A 9806-nucleotide genomic window follows, 5' to 3' on the forward strand; every position below is an offset into this window, starting at 1 on the left:
CCTCTCCCCCTTTCCAAGCAACTCATGCCCAACCCTGTCTATTTACAGAGCCATTATGACTATGAAAGCACCAAATATTGGACATAAAGGGTAAACATAAGTTTTATTTTTCATAAAATTTCAACTTCATAATCTTTAAATCTATAGTCGACACCAAATGTAATAACCACTAACCAGTGAGAATGAAATATATTCTCTGGTCATTAGCATTAGCTCCCAAGATAAATTTACCCAGCTCTGGTCCTTGGAGAAAGTCTGCCTTAATCCTTGAGGTCCCCAAGAAATAACAGAAAGCATTAGAATTTCAAATAATATCTGTAGTGTGAGAAGCCCATAACATCATATGATTAAAATGTGCTTCTATTTATTTGCCATCATGATATGAATTCCCCTTCTCCGTGGTGTTGCTGACTTTATCCCTAACATCTGTACTGTTTTGAAATACATGGTATGCCCAGTAAGAGAAACTACGGAAAGGTTTCAAGGAAGCCTTACTGTTTCATAAGATTTGTGGCCACAAAAGTTAAACATTTAATCTGGCAGGAACTCAAAGTCCATGCTGCCTCTAGTCCTTCAGCAAATTGTGTTCTGAAAGTAAGTGGATTGGTGTTTTAAACCTAGACACAACTGCAGTGGAAACAGTGCTGTGAATAGTGGTTAGGTTCCTTTCTAGACTCTAATGCCCACTGTAGCTGGCACACTATATATTTATGATAAATGTGGCTGGAAAGAATACTATTTTTAAAATTCCATAGAATGATTCAGTTCTGCATATGACCCTACTTCCAACTGTTCCTTAGAACACTGGAATAAGCCTTCATCCATGCGGGTTCGGTGCACTGACTTAGTATAAACTATGATAAAGAATAGCTGAAGTCTTTCATCTGATATGGGAACCGGCATGTATTTTATTTTTAAGATATACAAAATTCTTCAGACTCCGAACTAATAAATCAGTTAATGTGAGCAATGTCTGATGCAATCTTCACATGTATTAATGATTTCCCCAGAAATTTCTTTTAACAGATAGTATCAAAACAGAAGTTTCAGAACTTAGCAATTGTAGCATTATGCTATATGTTAAGGTCAGGTTTTTTTAATGTTTATTTATTTTAAGACAGAGAGAGAGAGAGAGAGCTTGAGTGGGGGAGGCAGAGAGAGAGAGAGAGAGAGAGAGAGAGAGAGAGAGAATATGAATCCCAAGCAGGCTCCATGCTGTCAGTGCAGAGTCAGACATGGATCTCAATCCCACAAACCATGAGATCATGACCTGAGCCTAAATCAAGAGTCAGACACTTAACAAACTGAGCCACCCAGGCATCCTGTTAAGGTCACTGTTAAGAAAAGGCAATGTTCGGGGCGCCTGGGTGGCGCAGTCGGTTAAGCGTCCGACTTCAGCCAGGTCACAATCTCGCGGTCCGTGAGTTCGAGCCCCGCGTCAGGCTCTGGGCTGATGGCTGGGAGCCTGGAGCCTGTTTCCGATTCTGTGTCTCCCTCTCTCTCTGCCCCTCCCCCGTTCATGCTCTGTCTCTCTCTGTCCCAAAAATAAATAAAAAACGTTGAAAAAAAAAATTAAAAAAAAAAAAAGAAAAGGCAATGTTCATCTGAACCTAGAATGCTGAATGTTTTTGTTTTATTTTTATAGTCACATTTCATCTACTGTAAGAATATCTAAATAATTTGTTTTAACATCTACATTGTAAAGATGTAAAACAATAATCAATCCTATGAATTCCATGACCTAAAATACTACGTTGCCTAACCAGGTCCCTCACACTCAACAAAAGAGGATAGATTCATCCCGTATATGTTAACTCCCAGCCCCCAACCCCATACAACTCTTTCCTAAGAGAAAAAGGAATTAGGAAGAGTCTTCAAAGACAGTAGATTGCTCAGGAGTAGGAGTGTGCCCAACACTTAGGTGCAAACTGATTTTACAAATTAAAAGGAGAGCTACTAAATACTCTGACTTGTCCTCAATAAAAAACCAAGTATCCTTTTCTGTATGTCGCTTATAATTACAAAACAGAAAACAAACAAACAAAAAAAAAACCTGCTTTAACTCCAAACACAAAATATAGACTTGGCTTTTTGTTATGCTTCTTTTCCTATAGCTAAAAGTCAAGAAATGAACAAAACAATCAATATCTTCAAATTTTTAAGGATTTAACTTACAGAAGCTTTTTTCTTGGGTGATTATTATTCCAATATCAAAGAATTACTATTTCTAGTATCAACTCCCTCCTTTGGATCTGAGTAAGGACCACAGAACTATCCACTTAATCACTTTTTTGTGGCAAAGATGCTTCTATATTTCTAATTAACAATGGTCCCTCTGTGAGAAGAAGCTCTTTCTCATATGCATAAAGCCCTAGGCAAGCAGATACAACAAATTTGGGGTTATTAAATTTATCATAATGGTTATATTTGCAAATGTGCCTTAAAATGAAGAGTGGTCTAAGTTAAAGACTCCTCTAGCCAAAGAAGTAGCAATATAGACAGAATTGAAATAGCATGATATATTTCTAACTGTAAAACTGAACAGATTTAACTTGCTATTGCATATTTAAAATTCAATACTACAAGAAGAATAGTTGGAGATTTCAATACACTACTTTCAATAATGGACAGGATAAATAAGCAGAAGATCAATAATAACAACAACAAAATAAGAAGACCTGAATTACACTACCAAACAACTAGACATAATTGACATCTATAAAACACTCCACCAAACGGCAAAATATATATTCTTCTCAAATACACTTGGAACATTCTGCAAGATAGAACACGTGCTAGGCCATAAAACAAACCTTGATACAAAGTATGTTCTCCAACCACAATGTAATACAATTAGAAATCAGTAACAAAAAGAAATTTGGGGAGCTCATAAATATGTAGAAAATAAACAACATACTCCTCACCAACAAATGGGTCAAAGAAGAAAATGAGAAGAGAAATATCAAAATATTTTCAGATAAGTAAAAAATTAAGATAAACCAAAATATATGGGATTTGGCTAAAAAAAGAGAAGTGCTTAGAGAGAAATCTATGGCTGTAAACACCTGTATTAAAACAGAGAGAGAGAGGGGCGCCTGGGTGGCGCAGTCGGTTGAGCGTCCGACTTCAGCCAGGTCACGATCTCGCGGTCCGTGAGTTCGAGCCCCGCGTCAGGCTCTGGGCTGATGGCTCGGAGCCTGGAGCCTGTTTCCGATTCTGTGTCTCCCTCTCTCTCTGCCCCTCCCCCGTTCATGCTCTGTCTCTCTCTGTCCCCAAAATAAAAAAAAAAATAAAAAAAAAATTAAAAACGTTGAAAAAAAAAAAACAAATCAATAACCAAACCTTCAACCTTAAGACATTAGAAAAAGAAGAGCAAATTAAACCTAAAGCAAGAAGGAAGGAAATAATAAAGATTAGCATGGAAATAAATAATATGTAGAATAAAAAATAGAAAAAAGTCAATGAAATTAAAAGTGGGTACTTTGAAAAATCAACAAAATTAACAAATTGTTAACTAGAAAGATCAACAAAAAAGGAATAATTACTAGACTCAGAAATGAAAGATTAAATATCACTAACAATGTTACATAAATTAAAAAAATTGTAAAGGAATACTGTAAACAACTGTATGCTAATAAATTAGATAATCTAAATAAAAGGAACAAATTCCTAGAAAAATACAAATTACAAAAATGTCTCAAGAAGAAATATACAAGCTGAATAGATCTGTAACCTGTTGGTAAAGACACTGAATTAAAAATCAAAACACTACCCAAATAAAATCCAGGCCCAGATGGCTCCACCAATAAATTCTGCCAAACACTTAACAAAAAATTAATACTAACTCTTCAGAAAACCAGAAAAGGACTCAGGAATACTTTCCAACTCTCTTTATGAAGACAGTATAACACTGACGCCAAACCAGATAAATCACAAGAAAAGAAACTACAGATCACTATGTGACTGTGTGATGTGGATGCAAAAGTCCTCAGCAAAAGAGAAAACTGAATCCAGCAACACATGCCAAGTGAGGAATCCAATGTTGGATTAATATCTGAAAATCAATTAATATAATATGCCATATCAACTGAATAAAAAATAAAACTACATGATCTTTTCAATAAATGCAAAAAAAGCATCTGACAAAATCAATACCCTTTAATGATGAAAACACCCAACTAAGAACAGAACTTCTTCAACCCGATAAAGAGTCTCTATGAAAAACCCACAACTAGCATCATACTTAATGATAAAAGCCTGGGTGCTTTTCCCTAATAGCAGGAACAAGGCAAGGACACTATCAAGAAAGTGATAACATAACCCAAAGAATGGGAGAAAATTTTTAAAATCATTTACCTGATAAGAGGTTTGTGTCTAGAATATATAAAGAACGCTTACAACTTAGTAATAAAAGAGAACCTAATTTAAAAAGGAGATGGGGGGGCATGAGGGGATAGGCAAAACAGTGAAGGGGATTAAGAGATACAAACTTCCAGGATAAAATAAAAAAGTCATGGGGATTAAAAAGTACAGTACAGGGAATATAATAAATAATACTGTAATAACTTTGTGTGGTGAGAGATGGTAACTACATTTCTCATGGTGAGCATTTTGTAATGTATATAATTGTCAAATCATACGCTGTTCATCAGTGATGAACATATGTTACATCAACAATACTTCAATTAATTTTTTTAAGTGGGCAAGGGATATGAATAGACGTTTTTCAAAAATGATATATAAATTGCCAGGAAAGCTTTAAAAAGAAAAAGAAAATAAATGGGGGTAAAATCTATTGTTCATTAAAATCTAGGTAAGCTACTGGTACAAATTCCAAAATTGCCTACATACTCTCACCACCTTTTCATAAGCACGCAAATTTAATTCTACATCCCCACCGCCAAAAATCTGTGTGAGTTGTGTTTGGCTCACTGAAAGAGATTAAGCCTTGTGCTGAACTGATGTGGTAAAAATTAAAAGCAGATACAAAGATAAATGAGGAATTAATCCCCAAGACTCATGGATAACGAAGGAAGAATGAGGAAGGAAGAAAAATACCTGAGGATAAAATCATTTGGGGGCCTGTTCAGATCCGTAGCCACTGAATCCATCCTCTTCATTCTATCCATGAGAAAACTGAACACCAGGGACATTCGGTGTCTGATTGAAGATCATACAACTAATTGCTGACCAATCATCCCAGTTTGCCTGGGACTGGGACAGACTGGGGGAAGAGATTGGGGGAAAGGAAGGGAGTTCCCGGTGCTAAAACTGGGGAAGTCCTGGGCAAACCTCAACAAGTTGGTAATAGCGATCAAAGTCCACGGTAGCTCCTAACTCCAAAACCTGGTGTTTTTTCTTCAAGGTCATGTTCCCTCAGAAAGAAAGCTCTTTACTTTGAAGAAATTTCTGAGCCTACTTTCCAAAGGCTGCTCTCTGGATGAAAAATTTTCACAATCCAAATTAGATGGTGAGTTAAGTTTATAACATGAATAAATACTTGTATTTCAAGATCTAGTGTTCTTTTTGGCCACCAGTCAATCATTTTATCAAGATATTTAATATAAACTGAACATCATATCATTTTCCTTCTCATTTGTCACATTAATTCCAGTGAGATTTAAGTTTTCATATGTCTGGAACTGATGTTCCAGCTATAGCACACTGCCGTGGAATGGGCATGTGGTCTTTGGAGTCTTTGTTACCACTGATATAATAATCCACACTGAAAACACAGAGACATAAAACTGTTTTGAGTGACTAATCCACTGGCTTCCTTATAAACTGCTGTTATGCCATCACAGGCATAAATGCCATATAATTCCATTATATGGAATTTATATATATATTTATATGGAATTAGTTTCTATTTGCTTACCTTAACCAATCACCCATCTAATGCCCATATGGCCATCTTAGAATCAAATCTACAAGAAATCAAAATAAAGCCCTTCACAGCCTCAGACTATGTAGGGCTTCTTACCTGAGGTCTATGGACAGGGTAGGGAAGTATGTGGAGACTATCCAGCACACGAAATGATACATCAAAATTTTCATGTGTGCTTTATAATGTGGAGACAAGATCTAGCATTTGTTACATTCTCAAAGGGGCCATTGAATCAAAAACTGGTTAAGAAGTTAAGCCTTAAATCTTTCCTACATCAAGGTTATCTCATACCCCTTGTACAGAACACAAAAGGAGAGTTAAGTGATTAAGCTTGACCTAGTGGGGAAGGTTGATTAATCCTTGATTAGTTCTCCAGAGGCTACAGAGAGATGAACACACTGAGTAAGAAAACGGATTGGGAATAAAAGCACTGAGAGACGAACAAAAACAAAACAGAAGCTTAAAACCATTTCTAAGACGTAAGGGAAAAAATCAGAGTGAAGGGAAAAAGATATAGTTACTGTTAAGGAGTTTGTCTACCTTCAGTGATGGAGACAGATAGTTGGGACTACCATGAAATCTAATTAGGAGAAACAAAAATGTCCCAAAGCACAATGAGAAATTGTTAATACCGACAGCTTTTATCTAAGAAACCACTGTAAGTGATTTCTCGTCATCACTTGAACCTTTAACTCTCACTCTTAAAAGATACATTACAGTACTGAGGTAAGCAGTCTCCTTTCCCTAAATCTGGAGAAGGCAAATTGGAAAGCTTTAAATCTCATGAGCAACTGAAGCAGGCAATAATTGTTTCTGCCCAAACCAATCTTTGCATGATTGTGCCCAGAAGCAGGGGTAGAGCTAGAAGATGATCAAGTTGTCCTTTAGACTTTTATTTTCCAAGTGATTGATATGAAAAAGAATCAATCAACCATATTCTCATCAAGTTCTCTTGTGTCCTCAAACATCTAAATACGGATTGAATATTTGAGTTACAACACAGTAAATGCAGTAAGGAATATTAGTCATAGCCAAGCAATTGATACTGGAATAAAGAAATGTTATAAGTTTAACACTAATACGTGTCATTCTTGCAACAGAAGAAAGAAAAACACAGGTTTCCAATCAATAAATATGATCTAGTAGTGATACATTTCTGAATATTTCACAAACCAGACTTAATTTTTGTTCCAAGACATTCTTTCATCTCTATTTTTTTCATTTTATGTTTCCTTTCATAAACCAATGGTTTCAACTAAGGGTTTTTCAACAAACATTTTCTAAAATATATGCATAAACAGTATATTACCAATGACTGCCTGAATATGTTTACTATACTTGCACAGTAAAATTATTTATGGCTTTTTACGACAGTTACAAAGGAAAACAAAATACTATTACAAATCTTGGCCCTTCTAAGAGGAGATTATGAGCACTTGGTGCAATGTTGATGTAAATGTAATTTTCTAGAGGGCAGATAATCTATCTTTTGAGTAATTTATGCTCAGTCTAATTCCATGCATACTCAGGCACTTACCATTATTCAATGAGACAGAGCACTATAATGATGCTGGCTTATTGATAGTCAAACACTTTTTAGGCTCATGCTTTTCCATACTAGTGGTTGGAAATTTCAGTGAGAACATTATTGTAAAACCGAAATCTAAAGGAAAAGCTCAACTCAATTTAACTAACCATTACTGGGATATTATCATGTGTTGAATGGTGTGTTAAGTGCCATCGTTTATAAAAGCAATATGAAATATTTTTATGCTCTCTAGTAGTTTGAAAGATCATTGAAAATGCAGAGCAAACATAGGAAACAATTAGAAAATAACACAAGCCAGTAAATGAATGATTACATGTCAAATGTGGAAATGAAAACAGCAAACGTTGGAGCATTCAGAGCAGAGAGACACTGCATGAGCAAATGAAGTTGAGTAAAAGTCTCAGGGAGGAGGTCAGAGGAGAGCTGGCCTTTAAAAAATAAAAAATGATTTAGAAATCTTAAAACATAACCCAGACAAGGAAATGGAATTAGCATATCCAAGGCTGGAGCTAGAGCACCAGTTGAAGATGAAGAAGAAACTGACCAGAAGAAACAGGCTCCATTCCAGCAAATGAGAGTGTCGACCTACATGGTCAAGAGATAACAGAGGACTATAATGGGAGCAACTCTCAGAACTATAAGATGGAACCTAATAAATAAGACTTGAAAGGGGCTTTAATTCTCAGTGTGTAAGGTGTCATAAAGTACTCCTTTGTCTAATACCAAGAAAATCTCTCTATAGAAATTCCATTTTAAAGTGGACTGTTAGAGAACGACATACCCGTGTGATTTTACTCACACGTGTAATTTAAGAAACAAAGCAAACAAAGAAAAAAAAAGACACAAACAAACAAAACAGACTCTTAAATATGAAGAACAAACTGATGGTTACCAAAGGGGAGTTGGAGGGATGGGTGAAATAGGTAAAGGGGATGAAGAGCAAACTTATCATGATGAGAACTGTTGGATCACTATATTGTACACCTGAAACTAATATAACATGGTATGTTAATTATACTGGATTTTTAAAAAATAAACAAATAAAATGGACCACTAGTTTTCAATCAAGAATAAAGCAAGACAGAAAGAGGTATTAAAATTACTTGGGAGTTTTTTTTGTATATAATCTATGCTTGTGTTAGTGTCTAAAACATCGCTCTAAAGCCATGTGCCAGAACCTCTGGAGGGAAATATAATGTGTCTAACTGTAAAAAGCTCTATGTATACCCTAACATCAGATGAGAACTATAGCAGAAGGGCTTTGGAAGACCAGACAACAAGACAGCATTTTAAAACAACCCCACACTGTAGGACCAAAATATTTTCTTAACCCAATGTGTTCGATGTTTAGCTGTACAGAGTAACTTTCCCCACATCCTACTGTCCTAACCAAAAACACGGCTTGGGTTTTGTTCTCAGTTGCTGCAACAAAACCAAACATCTCAACCTCAGAAGCATTGCTTCCTCAGAAGCAAGCAACTGAGGTTGAGCAATGTGACACCATTGGAACATAATAAAATCAGCTGTCATTTAAGAAACTACTCAAAGACAGTGAGAGGTCAGAGACACCACAGGTTTATAGCCTATGTTAACCTTCTATGACATAGATTTTTGCATCACCTCTGGGTATTAGTATAGTTCTTTAAAGATTTATAACTGGAAGGACTAATTTATCTCCCATTGAAAGGACATCTAATCGAAACATATAAAGCAGATGAGCTCTTCTTACTATTTACCTAGTAAATGGGTATTTCATTAACTTTTAAGTTTTAGTAAGTATTTCATTAACTTTTAACTTTTAAGTAAGTTTTAGCCAAGCATTTAGGGTTTTTGTCTTTGTCTTTTGTTTATCTTTACAGAGCTTAGAATTTTCTAGGTTGAAGTATATTTACTAATGCAAGGAAATACATAATCACAATATGGTACATACTATGGATACCCAGAAAATACCACATCTTGAGTTGGGGACCACCAGCACAACCAATGGACCTGCTAGTTACTAGGGACTAAGGAAACAGAACTCTTTATATTCTTTTCTTAGTGGGCTTGAGGAAGCAGATTCCATTCAAAAGAGTAAATGGTGGGGCACCTAGGTGGCTCAGTCAGTTGAGCGTCCGACTTCAGCTCAGGTCACGAACTCATGGTTCACAAGTTTGAGTCCCCGCATCGGGCTCTAGCCGACAGTCTGCTTTAGATTCTGTATCTCCCTCTCTCTCTGCCCCTCTTCCTGCTCATACTCTTTCAAAAATAAATTAAAAAAAAAAAAAAAGTAAATGGTGAAGTTTTGAACAAGTACTTCATTTCCTTGATTTGAAGATGTATTCTTCCCATATTAATGTTCCTGAAACTGGGATGCCTCTTTCCATAGGC

This window comes from Neofelis nebulosa, chromosome 1 (genome assembly GCF_028018385.1).
Source record: "Neofelis nebulosa isolate mNeoNeb1 chromosome 1, mNeoNeb1.pri, whole genome shotgun sequence".
Taxonomy (NCBI): domain Eukaryota; kingdom Metazoa; phylum Chordata; class Mammalia; order Carnivora; family Felidae; genus Neofelis; species Neofelis nebulosa.